The following is a 10,950-nucleotide window of genomic DNA, read 5'->3' on the forward strand; positions in this document are numbered from 1 at the left end:
CTTGCAATGAAATGACTCCAGAGCACTTAAAAACCCGCTTGCAACGAAATGACTCCAGAGCACTTAAAAACCCGCTTGCAACGAAATGACTCCAGAGCACTTAAAAACCCACTTGCAACGAAATGCCTCCAGAGCACTTAAAAACCCGCTTGCAACGAAATGACTCCACAGCACTTAAAAACCCGCTTGCAACGAAATGACTCCAGAGCACTTAAAAACCCGCTTGCAACGAAATGACTCCAGAGCACTTAAAAACCCGCTTGCAACGAAATGACTCCAGAGCACTTAAAAACCCGCTTGCAACGAAATGACTCCAGAGCACTTAAAAACCCGCTTGCAACGAAATGACTCCAGAGCACGTAAAAACCCGCTTGCAACGAAATGACTCCAGAGCACTTAAAAACCCGCTTGCAACGAAATGAATCCAGAGCACGTAAAAACCCGCTTGCAACGAAATGACTCCAGAGCACGTAAAAACCCGTTTGCAACGAAATGACTCCAGAGTACTTAAAAACCCGCTTGCAACGAAATGCCTACAGAGCATTTAAAAAACCCGCTTCCAGTGAAATGTCTGAGAAGTATGTAAAAACCCGCTTGCAACTAAATGACTCCAGAACACGTAAAAACCCGCTTGCAACGAAATGACTCCAGAGCACTTAAAAACCTGCTTACAACGAAATGCCTTCAGAGCACTTAAAAACCCGCATGCAACGAAATGACTCCAGAGCACTTAAAAACCCGCTTGCAACGAAATGACTCCAGAGCACTAAAAAACCCGCTTGCAAGGAAATGACTCCAGAGCACTTAAAAACCAGCTTGCAACGAAATGACTCCAGAACACTTAAAAACCCGCTTGCAACGAAATGACTCCAGAGCACTTAAAAACCCGCTTGCAACGAAATGACTCCAGAGCACTTAAAAACCCGCTTGCAACGAAATGACTCCAGAGCACTTAAAAACCCGCTTGCAACGAAATGCCTACAGAGCATTTAAAAAACCCTCTTCCAGTGAAATGTCTGAGAAGTATGTAAAAACCCGCTTGAAACGAAATGTCTCCAGAACACTTAAAAACCCGCTTGCAACGAAATGACTCCAGAGCACTTAAAAACCCGCTTGCAACGAAATGGCTCCAGAGCACTTAAAAACCCGCTTGCAACGAAATGTCTCCAGAGCACTTAAAAACCCGCTTGCAACGAAATGACTCCAGAGCACGTAAAAACCCGTTTGCAACGAAATTACTCCAGAGTACTTAAAAAACCGCTTGCAACGAAATGACTCCAGAGCACTTAAAAACCCGCTTGCAACGAAATGACTCCAGAACACTTAAAAACCCGCTTGCAATGAAATGACTCCAGAGCACTTAAAAACCCGCTTGCAACGAAATGACTCCAGAGCACTTAAAAACCCGCTTGCAACGAAATGACTCCAGAGCACTTAAAAACCCGCTTGCAACGAAATGACTCCAGAGCACCTAAAAACCCGCTTGCAACGAAATGACTCCAGAGCAATTAAAAACCCGCTTGCAACGAAATGCCTTCAGAGCACTTAAAAACCCGCTTGCAACGAAATGACTCCAGAGCACTTAAAAACCCGCTTGCAACGAAATGACTACAGAGCACTTAAAAACCCGCTTGCAACGAAATGAATCCAGAGCACTTAAAAACCCGCTTGCAACGAAATGAATCCAGAGCACCTAAAAACCCGCTTGCAACGAAATGACTCCAGAGCACTTAAAAACCCGCTTGCAACGAAATGACTCCAGAGCACTTAAAAACCCGCTTGCAACGAAATGACTCCAGAACACGTAAAAACCCGCTTGCAACGAAATGACTCCAGAGCACTTAAAAACCCGCTTTCAACGAAATGCCTACAGAGCATTTAAAAAACCCGCTTCCAGTGAAATGTCTGAGAAGTATGTAAAAACCCGCTTGCAACGAAATGACTCCAGAACACGTAAAAACCCGCTTGCAACGAAATGACTCCAGAGCACTTAAAAACCCGCTTGCAACAAAATGCCTTCAGAGCACTTAAAAACCCGCTTGCAACGAAATGACTCCAGAGCACTTAAAAACCCGCTTGTACCGAAATGTCTCCAGAGTACTTAAAAACCCGCTTGCAACGAAATGACTCCAGAGCACTTAAAAACCCGCTTGCAACGAAATGACTGCAGAGCACTTAAAAACCCGCTTGCAACGAAATGAATCCAGAGCACTTAAAAACCCGCTTGCAACGAAATGACTCCAGAGCACTTAAAAACCCGCTTGCAACGAAATGACTCCAGAGCACTTAAAAACCCGCTTGCAACGAAATGACTCCAGAGCACTTAAAAACCCGCTTGCAACGAAATGACTCCAGAGCACTTAAAAACCCGCTTGCAACGAAATGACTCCAGAGCACTTAAAAACCCGCTTGAAACGAAATTACACCAGAGCACGTAATAACCCGTTTGCAACGAAATGACTCCAGAGTACTTAAAAACCCGCTTGCAACGAAATGCCTACAGAGCATTTAAAAAACCCGCTTCAAGTGAAATGTCTGAGAAGTATGTAAAAACCCGCTTGCAACGAAATGACTCCAGAACACGTAAAAACCCGCTTGCAACGAAATGACTCCAGAGCACTTAAAAACCCGCTTACAACGAAATGCCTTCAGAGCACTTAGAAACCCGCATGCAACGAAATGACTCCAGAGCACTTAAAAACCCGCTTGCAACGAAATGACTCCAGAGCACTAAAAAACCCGCTTGCAACGAAATGCCTACAGAGCATTTAAAAAACCCGCTTCCACTGATGTCTGAGAAGTATGTAAAAACCCGCTTGCAACGAAATGACTCCAGAACACGTAAAAACCCGCTTGCAACGAAATGACTCCAGAGCACTTAAAAACCCGCTTACAACGAAATGCCTTCAGAGCACTTAGAAACCCGCATGCAACGAAATGACTCCAGAACACGTAAAAACCCGCTTGCAACGAAATGACTCCAGAGCACTTAAAAACCCGCTTGCAACGAAATGACTCCAGAGCACTTAAAAACCCGCTTGCAACGAAATGATTCCAGAACACTTAAAAACCCGCTTGCAACGTAATGACTCCAGAGCACTTAAAAACCCGCTTACAACGAAATGGCTCCAGAGCACTTAAAAACCCGCTTGCAACGAAATGGCTCCAGAGCACTTAAAAACCCGCTTGCAACGAAATGTCTCCAGAACACTTAAAAACCCGCTTGCAACGAAATGACTCCAGAGCACGTAAAAACCCGCTTGCAACGAAATGACTCCAGAGCACTTAAAAACCCGCTTGCAACGAAATGCCTACAGAGCATTTAAAAAACCCGCTTCCAGTGAAATGTCTGAGAAGTATGTAAAAACCCGCTTGCAACGAAATGACTCCAGAACACGTAAAAACCCGCTTGCAACGAAATGACTCCAGAGCACTTAAAAACCCGCTTGCAACGAAATGCCTACAGAGCATTTAAAAAACCCGCTTCCAGTGAAATGTCTGAGAAGTATGTAAAAACCCGCTTGCAACGAAATGACTCCAGAACACGTAAAAACCCGCTTGCAACGAAATGACTCCAGAGCACTTAAAAACCCGCTTGCAACAAAATGCCTTCAGAGCACTTAAAAACCCGCTTGCAACGAAATGACTCCAGAGCACTTAAAAACCCGCTTGCAACGAAATGACTCCAGAGCACTTAAAAACCCGCTTGTACCGAAATGTCTCCAGAGTACTTAAAAACCCGCTTGCAACGAAATGACTCCAGAGCACTTAAAAACCTGCTTGCAACGAAATGACTGCAGAGCACTTAAAAACCCGCTTGCAACGAAATGAATCCAGAGCACTTAAAAACCCGCTTGCAACGAAATGACTCCAGAGCACTTAAAAACCCGCTTGCAACGAAATGCCTACAGAGCATTTAAAAAACCCGCTTCCAGTGAAATGTCTGAGAAGTATGTAAAAACCCGCTTGCAACGAAATGACTCCAGAACACGTAAAACCCCGCTTGCAACGAAATGACTCCAGAGCACTTAAAAACCCGCTTGCAACGAAATGACTCCAGAGCACTTAAAAACCCGCTTGCAACGAAATGACTCCAGAACACGTAAAAACCCGCTGGCAACGAAATGACTCCAGAGTACTTAAAAACCCGCTTGCAATGAAATGCCTACAGAGCATTTAAAAAACCCGCTTCCCGTGAAATGTCTGAGAAGTATGTAAAAACCCGCTTGCAACGAAATGACTCCAGAACACGTAAAAACCCGCTTGCAACGAAATGACTCCAGAGCACTTAAAAACCCGCTTGCAACGAAATGCCTACAGAGCATTTAAAAAACCCTCTTCCAGTGAAATGTCTGAGAAGCATGTAAAAACCCGCTTGCAACGAAATGTCTCCAGAACACTTAAAAACCCGCTTGCAACGAAATGACTCCAGAGCACTTAAAAACCCGCTTGCAACGAAATGGCTCCAGAGCACTTAAAAACCCGCTTGCAACGAAATGTCTCCAGAGCACTTAAAAACCCGCTTGCAACGAAATGACTCTAGAGCACGTAAAAACCCGTTTGCAACGAAATGACTCCAGAGTACTTAAAAAACCGCTTGCAACGAAATGACTCCAGAGCACTTAAAAACCCGCTTGCAACGAAATGACTCCAGAACACTTAAAAACCCGCTTGCAATGAAATGACTCCAGAGCACTTAAAAACCCGCTTGCAACGAAATGACTCCAGAGCACTTAAAAACCCGCTTGCAACGAAATGACTCCAGAGCACTTAAAAACCCGCTTGCAACGAAATGACTCCAGAGCACTTAAAAACCCGCTTGAAACGAAATTACTCCAGAGCACGTAAAAATCCGTTTGCAACGAAATGACTCCAGAGTACTTAAAAACCCGCTTGCAACGAAATGCCTACAGAGCATTTAAAAAACCCGCTTCCAGTGAAATGTCTGAGAAGTATGTAAAAACCCGCTTGCAACGAAATGACTCCAGAACACCTAAAAACCCGCTTGCAACGAAATGACTCCAAAGCACTTAAAAACCCGCTTACAACGAAATGCCTTCAGAGCACTTAGAAACCCGCATGCAACGAAATGACTCCAGAGCACTTAAAAACCCGCTTGCAACGAAATGACTCCAGAGCACTAAAAAACCCGCTTGCAACGAAATGCCTACTGAGCATTTAAAAAACCCGCTTCCACTGATGTCTGAGAAGTATGTAAAAACCCGCTTGCAACGAAATGACTCCAGAACACGTAAAAACCCGCTTGCAACGAAATGACTCCAGAGCACTTAAAAACCCGCTTGCAACGAAATGACTCCAGAGCACTTAAAACCCCGCTTGCAACGAAATGATTCCAGAACACTTAAAAACCCGCTTGCAACGTAATGACTCCAGAGCACTTAAAAACCCACTTACAACGAAATGGCTCCAGAGCACTTAAAAACCCGCTTGCAACGAAATGGCTCCAGAGCACTCAAAAACCCGCTTGCAACGAATTGTCTCCAGAGCACTTAAAAACCCGCTTGCAACGAAATGACTCCAGAGCACGTAAAAACCCGTTTGCAACGAAATGACTCCAGAGTACTTAAAAACCCGCTTGCAACGAAATGCCTACAGAGCATTTAAAAAACCCGCTTCCAGTGAAATCTGAGAAGTATGTAAAAACCCGCTTGCAACGAAATGACTCCAGAACACGTAAAAACCCGCTTGCAAGGAAATGACTCCAGAGCACTTAAAAACCCGCTTACAACGAAATGCCTTCAGAGCACTTAAAAAACCGCATGCAACGAAATGACTCCAGAGCACTTAAAAACCCGCTTGCAATGAAATGACTCCAGAGCACTAAAAAAACCGCTTGCAATGAAATGACTCCAGAGCACTTAAAAACCCGCTTGCAACGAAATGACTCCAGAACACTTAAAAACCCGCTTGCAACGAAATGACTCCAGAGCACTTAAAAACCCGCTTGCAACGAAATGACTCCAGAGCACTTAAAAACCCGCTTGCAACGAAATGCCTACAGAGCACTTAAAAACCCGCTTGCAAAGAAATGACTCCAGAGCACTTAAAAACCCGCTTGCAACGAAATGACTCCAGAGCACTTAAAAACCCGCTTGCAACGAAATGTCTCCAGAGCACTTAAAAACCCGCTTGCAACGAAATGACTCCAGAGCACTTAAAAACCCGCTTGCAACGAAATGCCTTCAAAGCACTTAAAAACCCGCTTGCAACGAAATGACTCCAGAGCACTTAAAAACCCGCTTGCAACGAAATGACTCCAGAACACGTAAAAACCCGCTTGCAACGAAATGACTCCAGAGTACTTAAAAACCCGCTTGCAACGAAATGCCTACAGAGCATTTAAAAAACCCGCTTCCCGTGAAATGTCTGAGAAGTATGTAAAAACCCGCTTGCAACGAAATGACTCCAGAACACGTAAAAACCCGCTTGCAACGAAATGACTCCAGAGCACTTAAAAACCCGCTTGCAACGAAATGCCTACAGAGCATTTAAAAAACCCTCTTCCAGTGAAATGTCTGAGAAGTATGTAAAAACCCGCTTGCAACGAAATGTCTCCAGAACACTTAAAAACCCGCTTGCAACGAAATGACTCCAGAGCACTTAAAAACCCGCTTGCAACGAAATGGCTCCAGAGCACTTAAAAAAACGCTTGCAACGAAATGTCTCCAGAGCACTTAAAAACCCGCTTGCAACGAAATGACTCCAGAGCACGTAAAAACCCGTTTGCAACGAAATGACTCCAGAGTACTTAAAAAACCGCTTGCAACGAAATGACTCCAGAGCACTTAAAAACCCGCTTGCAACGAAATGACTCCAGAACACTTAAAAACCCGCTTGCAATGAAATGACTCCAGAGCACTTAAAAACCCGCTTGCAACGAAATGACTCCAGAGCACTTAAAAACCCGCTTGCAACGAAATGACTCCAGAGCACTTAAAAACCCGCTTGCAACGAAATGACTCCAGAGCACTTAAAAACCCGCTTGCAACGAAATGACTCCAGAGCACTAAAAAACCCGCTTGCAACGAAATGCCTACAGAGCATTTAAAAAACCCGCTTCCAGTGAAATGTCTGAGAAGTATGTAAAAACCCGCTTGCAACGAAATGACTCCAGAACACGTAAAAACCCGCTTGCAACGAAATGACTCCAGAGCACTTAAAAACCCGCTTGCAACAAAATGCCTTCAGAGCACTTAAAAACCCGCTTGCAACGAAATGACTCCAGAGCACTTAAAAACCCGCTTGTACCGAAATGTCTCCAGAGTACTTAAAAACCCGCTTGCAACGAAATGACTCCAGAGCACTTAAAAACCTGCTTGCAACGAAATGACTGCAGAGCACTTAAAAACCCGCTTGCAACGAAATGAATCCAGAGCACTTAAAAACCCGCTTGCAACGAAATGACTCCAGAGCACTTAAAAACCCGCTTGCAACGAAATGACTCCAGAACACGTAAAAACCCGCTTGCAACGAAATGACTCCAGAGTACTTAAAAACCCGCTTGCAACGAAATGCCTACAGAGCATTTAAAAAACCCGCTTCCAGTGAAATGTCTGAGAAGTATGTAAAAACCCGCTTGCAACGAAATGACTCCAGAACACGTAAAAACCCGCTTGCAACGAAATGACTCCAGAGCACTTAAAAACCCGCTTGCAACGAAATGCCTACAGAGCATTTAAAAAACCCGCTTCCAGTGAAATGTCTGAGAAGTATGTAAAAACCCGCTTGCAACGAAATGACTCCAGAACACGTAAAAACCCGCTTGCAACGAAATGACTCCAGAGCACTTAAAAACCCGCTTGCAACAAAATGCCTTCAGAGCACTTAAAAACCCGCTTGCAACGAAATGACTCCAGAGCACTTAAAAACCCGCTTGCAACGAAATGCCTACAGAGCATTTAAAAAACCCGCTTCCACTGATGTCTGAGAAGTATGTAAAAACCCGCTTGCAACGAAATGACTCCAGAACACGTAAAAACCCGCTTGCAACGAAATGACTCCAGAGCACTTAAAAACCCGCTTGCAACGAAATGCATACAGAGCATTTAAAAAACCCGCTTTAAGTGAAATGTCTGAGAAGTATGTAAAAACCCGCTTGCAACGAAATGACTCCAGAACACGTAAAAACCCGCTTGCAACGAAATGACTCCAGAGCAATTAAAAACCCACTTGCAACGAAATGCCTTCAGAGTACTTAAAAACCCGCTTGCAACGAAATGACTCCAGAGCACTTAAAAACCCGCTTGCAACGAAATGACTACAGAGCACTTAAAAACCCGCTTGCAACGAAATGAATCCAGAGCACTTAAAAACCCGCTTGCAACGAAATGACTCCAGAGCACCTAAAAACCCGCTTGCAACGAAATGACTCCAGAGCACTTAAAAACCCGCTTGCAACGAAATGACTCCAGAGCACTTAAAAACCCGCTTGCAACGAAATGACTCCAGAACACGTAAAAACCCGCTTGCAACGAAATGACTCCAGAGCACTTAAAAACCCGCTTTCAACGAAATGCCTACAGAGCATTTAAAAAACCCGCTTCCAGTGAAATGTCTGAGAAGTATGTAAAAACCCGCTTGCAACGAAATGACTCCAGAACACGTAAAAACCCGCTTGCAACGAAATGACTCCAGAGCACTTAAAAACCCGCTTGCAACAAAATGCCTTCAGAGCACTTAAAAACCCGCTTGCAACGAAATGACTCCAGAGCACTTAAAAACCCGCTTGCAACGAAATGACTCCAGAGCACTTAAAAACCCGCTTGCAACGAAATGACTCCAGAGCACTTAAAAACCCGCTTGCAACGAAATGACTCCAGAGCACTTAAAAACCCGCTTGCAACGAAATGACTCCAGAGCACTTAAAAACCCGCTTGAAACGAAATTACTCCAGAGCACGTAATAACCCGTTTGCAACGAAATGACTCCAGAGTACTTAAAAACCCGCTTGCAACGAAATGCCTACAGAGCATTTAAAAAACCCGCTTCCACTGATGTCTGAGAAGTATGTAAAAACCCGCTTGCAACGAAATGACTCCAGAACACGTAAAAACCCGCTTGCAACGAAATGACTCCAGAGCACTTAAAAACCCGCTTACAACGAAATGCCTTCAGAGCACTTAGAAACCCGCATGCAACGAAATGACTCCAGAACACGTAAAAACCCGCTTGCAACGAAATGACTCCAGAGCACTTAAAAACCCGCTTGCAACGAAATGACTCCAGAGCACTTAAAAACCCGCTTGCAACGAAATGATTCCAGAACACTTAAAAACCCGCTTGCAACGTAATGACTCCAGAGCACTTAAAAACCCGCTTACAACGAAATGGCTCCAGAGCACTTAAAAACCCGCTTGCAACGAAATGGCTCCAGAGCACTTAAAAACCCGCTTGCAACGAAATGTCTCCAGAACACTTAAAAACCCGCTTGCAACGAAATGGCTCCAGAGCACTTAAAAACCCGCTTGCAACGAAATGACTCCAGAGTACTTAAAAACCCGCTTGCAACGAAATGCCTACAGAGCATTTAAAAAACCCGCTTCCCGTGAAATGTCTGAGAAGTATGTAAAAACCCGCTTGCAACGAAATGACTCCAGAACACGTAAAAACCCGCTTGCAACGAAATGACTCCAGAGCACTTAAAAACCCGCTTGCAACGAAATGCCTACAGAGCATTTAAAAAACCCTCTTCCAGTGAAATGTCTGAGAAGTATGTAAAAACCCGCTTGCAACGAAATGTCTCCAGAACACTTAAAAACCCGCTTGCAACGAAATGACTCCAGAGCACTTAAAAACCCGCTTGCAACGAAATGGCTCCAGAGCACTTAAAAAAACGCTTGCAACGAAATGTCTCCAGAGCACTTAAAAACCCGCTTGCAACGAAATGACTCCAGAGCACGTAAAAACCCGTTTGCAACGAAATGACTCCAGAGTACTTAAAAAACCGCTTGCAACGAAATGACTCCAGAGCACTTAAAAACCCGCTTGCAACGAAATGACTCCAGAACACTTAAAAACCCGCTTGCAATGAAATGACTCCAGAGCACTTAAAAACCCGCTTGCAACGAAATGACTCCAGAGCACTTAAAAACCCGCTTGCAACGAAATGACTCCAGAGCACTTAAAAACCCGCTTGCAACGAAATGACTCCAGAGCACTTAAAAACCCGCTTGCAACGAAATGACTCCAGAGCACTAAAAAACCCGCTTGCAACGAAATGCCTACAGAGCATTTAAAAAACCCGCTTCCAGTGAAATGTCTGAGAAGTATGTAAAAACCCGCTTGCAACGAAATGACTCCAGAACACGTAAAAACCCGCTTGCAACGAAATGACTCCAGAGCACTTAAAAACCCGCTTGCAACAAAATGCCTTCAGAGCACTTAAAAACCCGCTTGCAACGAAATGACTCCAGAGCACTTAAAAACCCGCTTGTACCGAAATGTCTCCAGAGTACTTAAAAACCCGCTTGCAACGAAATGACTCCAGAGCACTTAAAAACCTGCTTGCAACGAAATGACTGCAGAGCACTTAAAAACCCGCTTGCAACGAAATGAATCCAGAGCACTTAAAAACCCGCTTGCAACGAAATGACTCCAGAGCACTTAAAAACCCGCTTGCAACGAAATGACTCCAGAACACGTAAAAACCCGCTTGCAACGAAATGACTCCAGAGTACTTAAAAACCCGCTTGCAACGAAATGCCTACAGAGCATTTAAAAAACCCGCTTCCAGTGAAATGTCTGAGAAGTATGTAAAAACCCGCTTGCAACGAAATGACTCCAGAACACGTAAAAACCCGCTTGCAACGAAATGACTCCAGAGCACTTAAAAACCCGCTTGCAACGAAATGCCTACAGAGCATTTAAAAAACCCGCTTCCAGTGAAATGTCTGAGAAGTATGTAAAAACCCGCTTGCAACGAAATGACTC

This window comes from Meriones unguiculatus, chromosome 4, assembly GCF_030254825.1.
Source record: "Meriones unguiculatus strain TT.TT164.6M chromosome 4, Bangor_MerUng_6.1, whole genome shotgun sequence".
Taxonomy (NCBI): Eukaryota; Metazoa; Chordata; class Mammalia; order Rodentia; family Muridae; genus Meriones; species Meriones unguiculatus.